Here is a 12,070-nt window from a genome sequence, read left to right on the forward strand (position 1 = left end):
CAAGCTGTTAAATTTAATGAATTGGCACATAGCATTTCAAACCTGGCTAGGAGCAAAAATAAGTTGGTTAGGCTATTTTCATCACTCAGCGTGTGTGAAAAGCCACCCTCTCTCTGAGTAAAAAATAGCCCTCAAAGGCAGAGAATGGCAAAATGGGTTTTTATAATTAATATGTAACTAGAAATAGAGATAAGTAGATATCAAATGTCTTTCAATGATTATGTATCATAACCATTTTCCTTCTATTTTTAAATGGCATTGAAAGAGTTAGAGTTTGGGTGAGGGGTTTCGGGAGGAGCCTAGAATGTAACTACCTCTCCTGCTCTTCTCACTAGACTTTTGTCTTTGATCAGTGCCCAACACTGTGCCTAGTACTTCCCCCTCCTTCTCCCCAATCTGTGATTCCTTTGGCGTGGGGCAGTTCCAATGTGAGGGCAGGAATTTTTCATTTATATCTTCATATCTCCATAGCCTGGCACAGTGCCTGGCACATAATGGGCCATTAAAAATGTTTACTGATTGATTGAAAACTCCTACCCAAGGATGAAAAGGAACAAATATGCATTTTACTGTCTTAGAGAACTGCCTGGGAACAGAGAGAAAACTTGCTCAAGAAGTAACTGCCCATTTATCATTTGGTCAACAAACATTTATTAAGCTATTCCTACAAGAATTGCGCTAAGCACTTACAGATACAAAGTGGGTTTGTCAGAAGTGAGACCTGAACCTGTTGAGCAGTGTGTTTTCTCAAAGGAAGCAGTAAGGTACTGTGGGGAAAAGCAAGCCATCTGGAAGGAGAGGATAGGGATTCAAAGCTCAGTCCCACCATGGGTTATCTGTGTGATTTTTGGCAAGGCTTTTCTAGGTTTGGGTTTTCTCAACAGTGAAATCAAGGTGTTGGCTTAGGTGATCTTTGAGGTCCCTTCCTGTTTTAAATCCACCATCTACAAAATGAAGGGGTTGGCATAGTCTAAATCAGTGGTTCCCAAACTTTTTTGGCCTACCACCCCCTTTCCAGAAAAAAATATTACTTAGCACCCCTTGTCACATACTATCACCACCCCCTTACAGTTATTCACCGCCCCCAAATGCACCTGTGGCCATCACTGCCTCCCTGGATCACTGCAGCACCCACCAGGGGGCAGTGGCGCCCACTTTGGGAATCACTGGTCTAAATGGAAGAACTCTGGTGTTCCTATTTTCCCCATGGAATGTAAACACTGTGAGGGCAGCAATTGTTTGTCATGAAACATTTATCCAGCACTTCTGATGAGTATTACTGGACACTGTGCTAAGCCCACACGTGTGAATACAAAAAGAAAGACAAACAGTCCATACTTTCCAGGAGCTCACTGTCTAATAGGGTCTGGGGCAGAGACAACATGCAGACAACTATGTATGAGCAAGATATATGCAGGCTAAACTGAAGATAATCTCAGAGAGAAGGCATGATCCTAAAAGGGAGTTCAGAAAGGCTTCTTGCAGAAGGTAGGATTTGAACTGGGATCTGAAGAAATGAGGGAAGTGAGGAGGCGGAGATGGAAGAATATTCTATGAATGGGAGAAAACCAGTGAGAATACACCAAGATGTCTGGATAGAGCCAGAGAAACAGCCAGAAAGCCAATGTCACCAAACCGTAGAGTAGGAATGAGGGAAGTAAGTTGTAGGAAGCCTGAAAAGATTGGGGAGAGCTAGGGAGAGGTTACAAAAGGCTTTAAAAGTCTAACGGGCAAATCCGGCCTCAGACACTTCCCAGCTGTGTGACCCTGGGCAAGTCACTTGACCCCCATTGCCTACCCTTACCACTCTTCCACCTATAAGTCAATACACAGAAGTTAAGGGTTTAAAATAAAAAAAAAAAAAAAGTCTAACGGGAGTTTTTACATCTAATCCTGGAAGGCATAGGGAGCCCATGAAGTTTATTGAACCTATGGGACATGGTCAGACCTGAGCTTTAGGACAATCACTTTAGTGGCTGAATGGAGGATGAACAGGAGTGGGGAGAGATTTGAGGCATGAGACTCGCCTAGCAGGCTGCTGAACAGTCCAGCTGTGAGTGATAAGAGCCCTAGAGCAAGGGGTTGGCAATGCCAGAGAAGGATGACTTATGCAGGAATGCTGGAGAGGTGAAATGTACAAGAGGCATTGCAAAGGTGACCTCGACAGCAACCCTTTAGAAGGGAATGGGAGTGAGGAGTGTAGGATGACATCAACAGGATTTCCAGCCTCGGGCATGCCCTTGACAGTGATGGGGAAGATGGGAGGTTTTTTGGTGGGAAAAGAGTTTTCGTATTCCCCAGTGCCTAGCACACAGCAGGTGATTAATAATTACTCCTGGCGTGCTTCGCCACACACCAATATACACTGCTCTTCTGACTGCGTACACAGCTGGCGCCTAATCGTTGCTCCTCGTGGCTTCGAAGGCCAGGTCCATGGCAGCACTTGGGGGAGGGAATGTAGAGGGATGCGGAGGTGTCACTCTACTTCCCAATCTGGCTACTGCTCCACTAGAGGGCAGAAGGCAGGCGGGGGAGGATGAGAGGGGGCGTTAGCTGTTGTAACTCCCTCGAGCTCGCGTGTGCGCCCGGCCCCGCCCCCCAGAGGCGGCTCCAGCGGCTGCCTCAGCGCGCTGTCACGTGACGGGAAGAGGGCGGGGCCGAGCGAGCGAGTGACAGCGAGGGGGCGGCGGCGGCGGCGGCGCGCTAGAATGTGAGCGGCGCCGGACGGTGGCGGCTGGGGGTCCGGAGGGGAGGCGGCGCGGTGGATGACAGCATTATCCCGCGACGCCGTCCTAGCCGGGAGTTGCTGGCAGCGGCCGCAGCAGTAGCGGCGGAGGAGGCAGTCCCGGCAGCTGTCTCTTCGGCTGCCCAGGAGGGAGGGAGCTAGTGGCAGCTGGAGGGAGGGAAGGAGGGAGGGAGTTCGAGCCGGGCGCGGAGCGGGCCGAGGCGAGGCTGGGCGCCGCCGCCACCGCCTCCTCCTCCTCCTTTTCCTCCTCCGGGCCGCGCCCCTGCGCGAGCTGGCTCCCTGAGCCGCTGCCTCGGTCCTAGGCTGCCAAGGGAAGTTGGGTGTCCCTGGCTTCGGCCCCCCGCCGACCTGCGCAGCCCTCCTCCCCAGGAGCCCCGCGCCGGTGAGTGCCGAGAGGGGGTCGAGGGTCGGGCGCGGACAAGGGTGAGTGGAGGGTCCGAAGAGGAGAGAGGGACATTGAAATCCCGGACCGGGGGCCGCGGGGCTCTGCCGCCTGCCCTGCCTCCCTCTCTCCTGGCCCGCCCCACGGCGGTCTCGCGGCCCCCGCCCCCCCGCGGGCGAGCTGTCACTCCGTGCGGTTTGGCCGGGGTCCCGTTTTCTTGGAGACGCAAACTGTGCCCCACCGAGCCCTGCCGAAGGACTTCGGAAAGGCAGGAGAGTCCCCCAGTTTGAGTTGGGGTCCACTTTCCCCCCCGAAGGCGAAGAGTAGGCAGGGCAGCCCGCCGCGTTGGGGGAGGGGGCATTCTCTGGGTTCGTTGAATCCTTCCCCCACCCCAACTCCCACCCCATTTCCTCCCTCCAGACCCTCTGAAAAAACCTCAGCTTTGACAGAGTTGTCCCCTCGTTCTCGAGAATCGCCCCTGGTGTGTCTTCCCTAACGTGTCCCAGATCTAGTCATTTCAATTGATCCCAGACAGCCAACTGCTGTTGTAGTCCTGGCTTATCTTAGTTTTGGAACTGAAAGGGGTCTTAGAGGATATCTGGCCCAGCTCTCTGAGCTCATGGAATCCCAAAGATCACAGATCTAGAACTGAAGGGAAGCTTGGAGGCATTTTTAGTCCAACCCTCTTTGCAGTTGTGGAAACCGAGGCTCGGATCATAGAATCCTAGAGATCGTAGACTTCCAGCTGGAAGGGACTTTATGAGGCCATTTAGTCCAGTCTCATCTCATCATCATTGAAGAAGCTGCGGGGCAGAAAGCTTAAAAGTGACTTGCCCCAGAGTCATATAGGTCGTATTAGAGGAAGGATCCCTATACCACCTTTTGTGGGGAGAGGAGAGAAGGGTCAGTGAAAGGAAAAGTGGAATGAATGTGCGATTCTGAAAGGACTGTTAAAAAAAACAGACCTTAAATATTAGATCCAAATGGGATACTGAATTTTTTTTTTATTGAATTCTTTGTTGTCTTCCTCCCCAGACTTGCAATAAAGCTTCTTAAGATTATAGACTAGAATTGGAAGGCATCTTAGGAGATTGTATAATCTAGCTGCATTTTACTAATGAGAAAACTAAGATCTATAGGGTTTGAGTGAATTGCCCCAGGTCCCAAAGGTAGTAAGTAGCAGAGGCAGTACTAATAACTTCCCAATCCAGAACTTTTGCAATTATATCAACAATTTATAGATTACCTCTATTTTATTTTTTCCCAATAATCTTTTTATTTTTAAAATCAATTATTTTTTTCATACCCTTAACTTCTGTCTTGATATCATTTCTAAGACAGAGCAGTGACAATCAAGGGTTAAGTGACTTGCCCAGGGTCACATAGCTAGGAAATGTCTGAGGTTAGATTTGAACTCAAATTTTCTTGACTGCAGGCCTGGTGCTCTGTCCATTGTGCTACTAGCTTTCCCTCCCAATAATCTTTTGAAAAAACATCTTTTTTAGGAGCCTTTTGAAAGAACCTTTTGAGCAGAATGAAATGCTAGTTGGCTTCTTGAAGTACTTTTTTGCTGCTAAGCTTATCCTAAACTTAATCATGCCAAGAAAAGATGTCTTTCTTTTTTCCTTCACATAAACTAGAAATCTACTCTGCAGTGAAATTTTGATTAAGAACATAACCATTTATTAAAACCATTTAGACCATGTCAATTGTGACATTTCTTTAAATTCCTCTATTTAGAAAGCAACATGCAGTTTACTAATGTTCAGAGGTCAAATAGCACCTCCTTACTAAACATGAGTAGCATCTGTGGGCAGGTAGAGAAGAAGTGAAAGTCCTATGTAGTTCATCAAAATTGGACTGTTGAGTATTGATTTCACAGTCAGTTTTATCTAAAGTGATGTGCACACAGGTAGTTAAATACTTTTATTTAATTCACATTGGACATGGCCTGTGAATGTAACATTTGTTGTTTCTCTAAACAGACAGCACTTTTATTATTGTTTAGTTGTGTCTGACTCTTTGTGATCCCATTTGGGGTTTTCTTGGCAGATCCTGGAGTGGTTTGCCATTTTCTTCTCTAGCTCATTTTACAGTTGAGGAAACTGAGGCAAACAGGTTTTAAGTGACTTGCCCAGTATCACACAGCAGACTCGATTTGCACTTGGAAACATTTGTTTTCCCAAATCCGGGCCTGACACCCTATCAGCTGTCCACCTAGCTGCCCCAGCATTATTATGTTTCCCCTATATAATGGTTTTCCTAGTGGCAAATAGACATTTCTTATTCTTGGTTTCTCTGCAGCTTTTAACACTGTCCAGTATCTTTTAGCTTCTGTGACTTTATACTTGGTCCTACCATTCTTAGCTGTTCTTTTTGGTTACTGTTGCCATATTATCCTTCTTTCTATTGTCTTAAACCTTGACTCTGCCTTGAACCCTTTTCTATCTCTATACTCTCTCTCAGTGATCTCATTGACAACTGTGCCATCAGTTATATTCTCTAGGCAACTGACTTTAAGCTCTATAAATCTGACTTTAGTCTGTCTCCTAAACTTTAGTTCTAATTACCGTCTGCCCACTACACATTTCCAATTTAGTAAGTCCAAAGGGGATGTTAATTATGTTAACTTCCTTATTTTTGTTGAAATCATTCTACTCTCCAGGTTAGAAGCTTTGGAGTCATCCTTGGATCTGTCTTTTCCCTCAATTCTCACAATTTGTTGTTAGAACTTGTTGCTTTTTCTTCGCCGATGTCTCTCTCCATCTTTCTGAATAGAAACTTCTTTGCTAGTCCAGGCCAGTGTCTCCCCAGTCTGGTAAATAATTCAGTAAGTAGTCTAATAAAGGACTGTTGCAGAGACCTCCTCAACAAGCCCCCTGCGTCTAGTCTTTTTTCTTGCCAGATTCATCACACTGATAACTCTGCAGATCCTGGTTACTCTCCTTTTCCACAAGTGTTGGTGATCTCTTATTGCCACGAGATCAGAGTATAGACTCCTTAGCCCATTGTTTTAATTTCTTCGGTAACCTGGTTTTCTAGACTGATTTCATATTATTCCCCTTCATTCTATGACTAGCCTGCTTGCTTGCTCATATCCTGCCTCCAAACCTTTGCAGAAGTGAATGGTTCCCAAGGTCTGGAATCCAGAGTCTTTACCTCTCCCTATAAAGCCCAGCTTGGCCAACAGATCTCCTACTGCAAACCTCTTGTTTCCCTCCTTATTATTAGCCACATCTCCCTCTTGCAACTGTTTCATGTTACTTTGTACATGCTTTGTATTTACTTAATTGTTCACATGTCATATTCTTCCAGCAGCCTTTAAAGTCCTTTAAAATTGGAACTGCCTCTTTTTCTTCCTGCCTTCAGGCCCACCACAGTGCCTTGCAACAAGTAGATGTTTAATATGCATATTAAATTTAATAAAGAATTCTGAGAGTGAGTTTCCTAACTCACATTTTGGAGTCATTCAAGATCTTTAAGATACACCACAGGTTTTAGATATCGATCATCAATAAGACCAGTTTAGCAAAATTACATGTGTAAGTACTTACTACTTTATGATTCTGTAGCGTGTTAGAGTGAAAAATGCATTGGTGTTGAAGGCAAGAAGACTGAAGATTAGAGTTTAAATTTTGTCCCCAAAGCTTACTAGCTGCCTGACCGTGGACAAGTATGCCACTTTACCTTTCTTGAGCTCATTTCTTCATCTGTAAAAAAGAGATTATGATAACATCTAAAACACCTTCTCTTCTTCAACACTTGTTATGAGGATCAAATGAGATAATAAATGTAAACCTTAAAGCACTATATAAATGTCAGCTGCTTTTATTATGCATTATATTTTTTTGTCCATGATGGTAGCTCACCAAGAACTTGGAATGCAGTTATTTTTATAAAACTTTTTATTGATACATTTTTTGACATCTCAGTCACATCTCAGTAATCTCCCTTCCTCATGGGATCTTCTTTTCAGAAACCAGTTAAGCAAGTTCAGTGCTAGCTATGATTGATAATGTGTGCGACTTTACATTTTCTAATTTATGGAAAGTAAATTTTAGCCTCAGTCATATAGATATGACATTGACTATTTTATTGACCCTCTCTTTTTTTGCTTTGCTAATTTATGTTTATAGGGATATGGTTTTGCCCCAGAAGACTGCTTTAGCTGCATCTCAGAAATTTTGGTATGTTGTTTAATCATTTTTTTCACATAATTTTTGTTTCAATGATTTGTTTTTTGACCTAGTCATTTAGGATTGCATTTTTTAAAATGTATTTATTAATTTAATTTAGACTCTTTTTCCATGGTTAAATGATTTGTATTCTTTCCCTCTCCTTCTCCCTCCTCCCTCCAGTAGCCAACGAGCAATTTAACTGGGTTTTACATGTATCATTGATCAAGAACTATTTCCATATTATTAATATTTGCAATAGAGTGATCATTTAGAGCCTGCATCCCCAATCATATCCTCATGGAACCATGTGATCAAAGAAATGTTTTTCTTCTGTGTTTCTACCCCCACAGTTCTTTCTCTGGATGTAGATAACGTTTTTTTTCTCATAAATTCCTCAGAAATGTCCTGGATCATTGCATTGCTGCTGGTAGAGAAGTCCATTACATTCGATTGTGCCACAGTGTATCAGTCTCTGTGTATAATGTTCTCCTGGTTCTGCTCCTTTCACTCTGCATCAGTTCCTGGAGAACGTTCCAGTTCACCTGGAATTCCTCCAGTTCTTTATTCCTTTTAGCACAATAGTATTCTATCACCAACAGATACCACAATTTGTTTAGCCATTCCTTATTCAAAGAGCATCCCCTCATTTTCCAATTTTTTGCCACCACAAAGAGTGTGACCATAAATATTTTTGTACAAGTATTTTTCCTTATTATCCCTTTGGGGTATAGGTCCATCTGTGGTATAGTTGGGTCAAAGGGCAGGCGGTCAATTAAAGCCCTTTGGGCATAGTTAGGATTGCATTTTTAACTTTTCATTTGGATTTTTCTTTTGTTCATACTCTTTGAACTGATCACTCTTTTTACTGTGTTATGGTCTTTGATGGATGGATGTATTTACTATTTCTTTTTTTTTGCAGTATCTCTGTGCCCTAATCTATGCTATTTTTGTAAAAGTTCCTTTTAGTGTTAAGAAATATATATATATTCTTTAGCAGTTCCAACATATGAGTTGTCATAAGTCTTTTAGCTCTAGTTTCTCCAACAATTTGTTCAATTCTGTGTTTTCTCTTTTGCTTATTTTTGTGATAGATTTATCCAAAAGAGGGGATAGCTGGGTAGCTCAGTGGATTGCGAGCCAGGCCTAGAGATGGGAGGTCCTAGGTTCAAATGTGGCTTCAGACACTTCCCTGCTGTGTGACCCTGGGCAAGTCACTTGACCCCCATTGCCTACCCTTACCACTCTTCTGCCTTGGAGCCAATACACAGTATTGGCTCCAGGATGGAAGGTAAGGGTTTAAAAAAAAAAAAAAGGTTTATCCAAAAGTGAGGGAGTGACACCAAAGTCTCCTGCCACTATCATCTATGTCTTTTTGTAGTTCAGTTTTTCTTTTATGAACCTAGATGCTACAGGATTTGGAGTTTTTAAATTTAATATTGATATTGGTTTGTTAACTATGGTTCTTTTAAGTATAATGTAGGTTTCTTATTTATCTCTTTATGTTGTGAATATTTTTTTTTACTTTCTTCATAGCCTGATTATAACTCCTGGTTTTTGTAATTCATCTGAGACATGATAGGTGTTTTTTTTTTTTCCCATCTTCTCATTTTATTCAGTGTATGTGGAAATGGCTGGTAGTAAAGTACTGGGCTTGCAGTCAGGAAGTCCTGAGTTCAAAGGCAGTAGAATAATCCTGAACAGGGAATTTAACCTCTGATTTGCCTCAGTTTCTTTAGCCATAAAATTGGGATAATAATAGTGCCTGTTGTTTGTAGGATTGTTGTGAAGATCAAATGAGATATTTGTAAAAGTACTTAGCACAATGCTTGTCTCTAGTAGGTGCTATATAAATCTTATTCCCTGCCTTTTTTGAGTTTTAAAATTTTTTGCAGGTGACCTATTGTGAAGTTTTGCTTTCTTATCTAATTTGTCGTTCTTTTCTGTTATAACTGGATTATTTAATCTATACACATAAAATAATGAATTTGGTTTTTATTTTTCTCTTATGTTGTTCTTTTCTCCCAAGTTAGGAATTTTTTTCTCTTCTGTAAACATGGTATGTTGTCTTTTCAGTTATTTTAGCTTAATTTATTTTATGGCAACCATATTTAGTCTCTTCATTTTATAGGTGTCTAAATGGGAGGCCTGGATAACTCAAATGACTTGTCCTGAATCTCACAGACTTTTAGTGGTAGTTGGAATCCATAAACATTGATTAAATGGTTGCTCTATTCCGAGCACTGTGCTAGGTAATTGGAGTTGGGGTGGAAGTAGATTGTGTAGTTTCCTGCCTTAAAGAAGCTTTACTGGCCAATTGGGAGATAAGCTATAGATAAGAGTTTATGGTTATGAGGCATCACCTCCTCCCTGCACCTCTAGGCTTTGGCTATGCTGGTAAATGTTTAACAATTGGCTTTCCAGGGTGGGGGGGGTGAGGTGACAAACTAACATTTTCTCCATTGCTTTCTTAAGATTGGACAAGCAAAAGAACAATAAATCAAGCCCTGATTTATAGCATTTGCCAATTTCCAAGATGAAAAACTCAAAATTTAATAATGGATCAGCTCCAGCACAACTCACTGTATTAGAATAAAGTCTTTTGAACTGGGAGTGACCTCTGAGATCATCTGATCTACTCCCTTGGCACAGAGAGGTTTAAGAGATACACAGCACTGGTGATATTTAAGAGTGACAAAGCAAAGTGCTGCGGGAAGTGGGATGAGATTATGACCACCATGGCCTTCTAACTCCAGGGAGGAGAGTCCTATAGGAAGACAGGAAAGGTATGGGGCTGGTGTAGGGTAGATGGTACTCAACCTGTGATGGGAAGGAAGGAAGTCACTGCAGTTAGAGGAATACTTGGAGCAAAGGCATGATTTAGAGCCTGGATCATGTCTGACTAGAGAATGCAGTTCCTTTTTGTCAAGCAGACAACTGTCTACTTTGACTAGAACATAGAGTTAAGATGTGAGGGGACAGGGAAGTCGTATGAAATAAGCCTGGAAAGAGAGAGAGTGGAGTGGATAGAGAGCTGAACTTGGAGTCAGAAAAACATATGTTCAGATTTTAAACTAGCTGTGTGATCCTGGGTAATTCATTTAATATTTTTCAGCATCAGTTCCCTTATTTATAATATAAGGGAAAATAGGAGCATTTACCTCATAGGGTTGTTGTGAGGCTCAAATGAGAGGACATGTGTAAAGGGCTTTATAAGCTTTAAAGTGCTTCTTTAAAAGGTATTAACTGCCTTCAATGTGCTATATCAGTGCTAGCTATTATTATTATTTCCCAGTGTTCTGGATGCAAGAAAGCATTAGAGACTTTCACATACTTGTCAAATCTAGGTAACTACAATGTTCTACCCTCTGCTATTAAAAAAGGAAATGAGGTTCATCTGGCATTACTTGTTCTTGATTGAAATCATACTGGTTTTATTTTTTTTATATCTTTTTGAATATTTTTTAAACATCATTTACACCTCAGTGAATCCTTGCCTCTTCCTTTCTAGCCCCCCTCCACCCTCTCATAAGAAATCATGTTTTGTTTGTACTTAGCATGTAATCTCTAAAACTGTGTGCTTCATGCTACACCTGTAGTCCATCACTTCTTCGCCACAATGCAAGGACTATATTCATTGGTTGTCCTAGCTAGGGTATGATGAGGTTTCATAGTCAAGTCCCATTACTGTGTGTTGCCCTTGTTCAATAATGGGATGGTTTATTTCTTTCCTTTCTATATACCTTGTCTTTTCCTTAGATGAAAAGATTATGATCAATGAATATTAAGATCTAGAATACTTAGAATTAATCTTTTTGGACCCAGGTTTCTTAAAAGTCTTAAAATTAGTTGGAAACTTTAGTTTGATTCACCCTAATACTCAAGATTGCATAGACAGGGCCTTTCCCCCACTAAATGTTTTTTCCAATATGACCTTGACTCCGATGTTAGTTTTCACTTAGAAGTACTTGCCTAGGATATTAATGCCAAGGATCCTGTTCCTGTCTGCCAGGAGTCCTGGATACTCTAGTTTGGGCTCAGCCATCCTAATACTGCAGGTCTATAATTTTTAAAAAATGTTATCCTGGGGATTTATAAACTTTCTTAAAGTTTTTTTAAACTTATTTTCTGATCCTTAAAACATTTTTAAACTTCTAAACTTAAATCTCAAAATGTTGAGTATTCTTTAACACAAAAAGAGAATGTATTTATACCTAACTTTAAAAAAAAGTATATAGTAAATTCCACATGTTAACTTTCATTTGTTTTGCTTATCTCTGCTTCCTTTTGAACTTTTTGTTTTGTTCTGTGCATTTAAAAAAGTTTCAGTTGGCCACTTTTTTGGGGCACCAGTACTGCTACTCCCTTCCTTCTGCCTTACCCCATACCTGGACCCTCATTCACACTAGAAGGACCCAAATTTAAGAATATTTCAAGTAGTCAGCCAGGGTCCCTTGGTGTATTTTCAAAAATCCATATGACAAGGAAAGTAGAAATAGTAGGGGGGAAAACTATTTCAGAGCAAAAATTTTAGGGTCAGTTCACATACTTGGTCCAGAAATGGAGGGAAGTAGGTATGTGTGTGTGTGTGTGTGTGGGAATAGGGAGGGAAGGAGGAAGAAGAGGCGGTGGGGTGGGGGTGGGGAATGAAAATACGAACCTTTTGTAACAAGCATGTTTGAGTGTCAATAAGCCATGCAGTGACTAGGTCCAAAAAAAGTATCTCTTTCTGTATCTTGAGTCCATTGTTTCTGTCAGAAAGTAGAC

The 12,070-nt window shown here is 41.9% G+C and overlaps 1 protein-coding gene across 1 annotated transcript in view; it reads left to right on the forward strand.

The window, feature by feature from the left end:
• The first annotated feature begins 2,964 nt into the window (after nucleotides 1–2,964).
• Nucleotides 2,965–12,070, forward strand: part of OSBPL8 (oxysterol binding protein like 8) — a 228,978-nt gene continuing 219,872 nt past the window's right edge. The window contains exon 1 of the mRNA XM_044677819.1: nucleotides 2,965–3,128. The gene's annotated coding sequence lies outside the window, so the exon portion shown is untranslated. The remainder of the gene's footprint in view (nucleotides 3,129–12,070) is intronic.

The sequence above is a fragment of the Gracilinanus agilis genome, chromosome 5, assembly GCF_016433145.1.
Source record: "Gracilinanus agilis isolate LMUSP501 chromosome 5, AgileGrace, whole genome shotgun sequence".
Lineage (NCBI taxonomy): Eukaryota > Metazoa > Chordata > Mammalia > Didelphimorphia > Didelphidae > Gracilinanus > Gracilinanus agilis.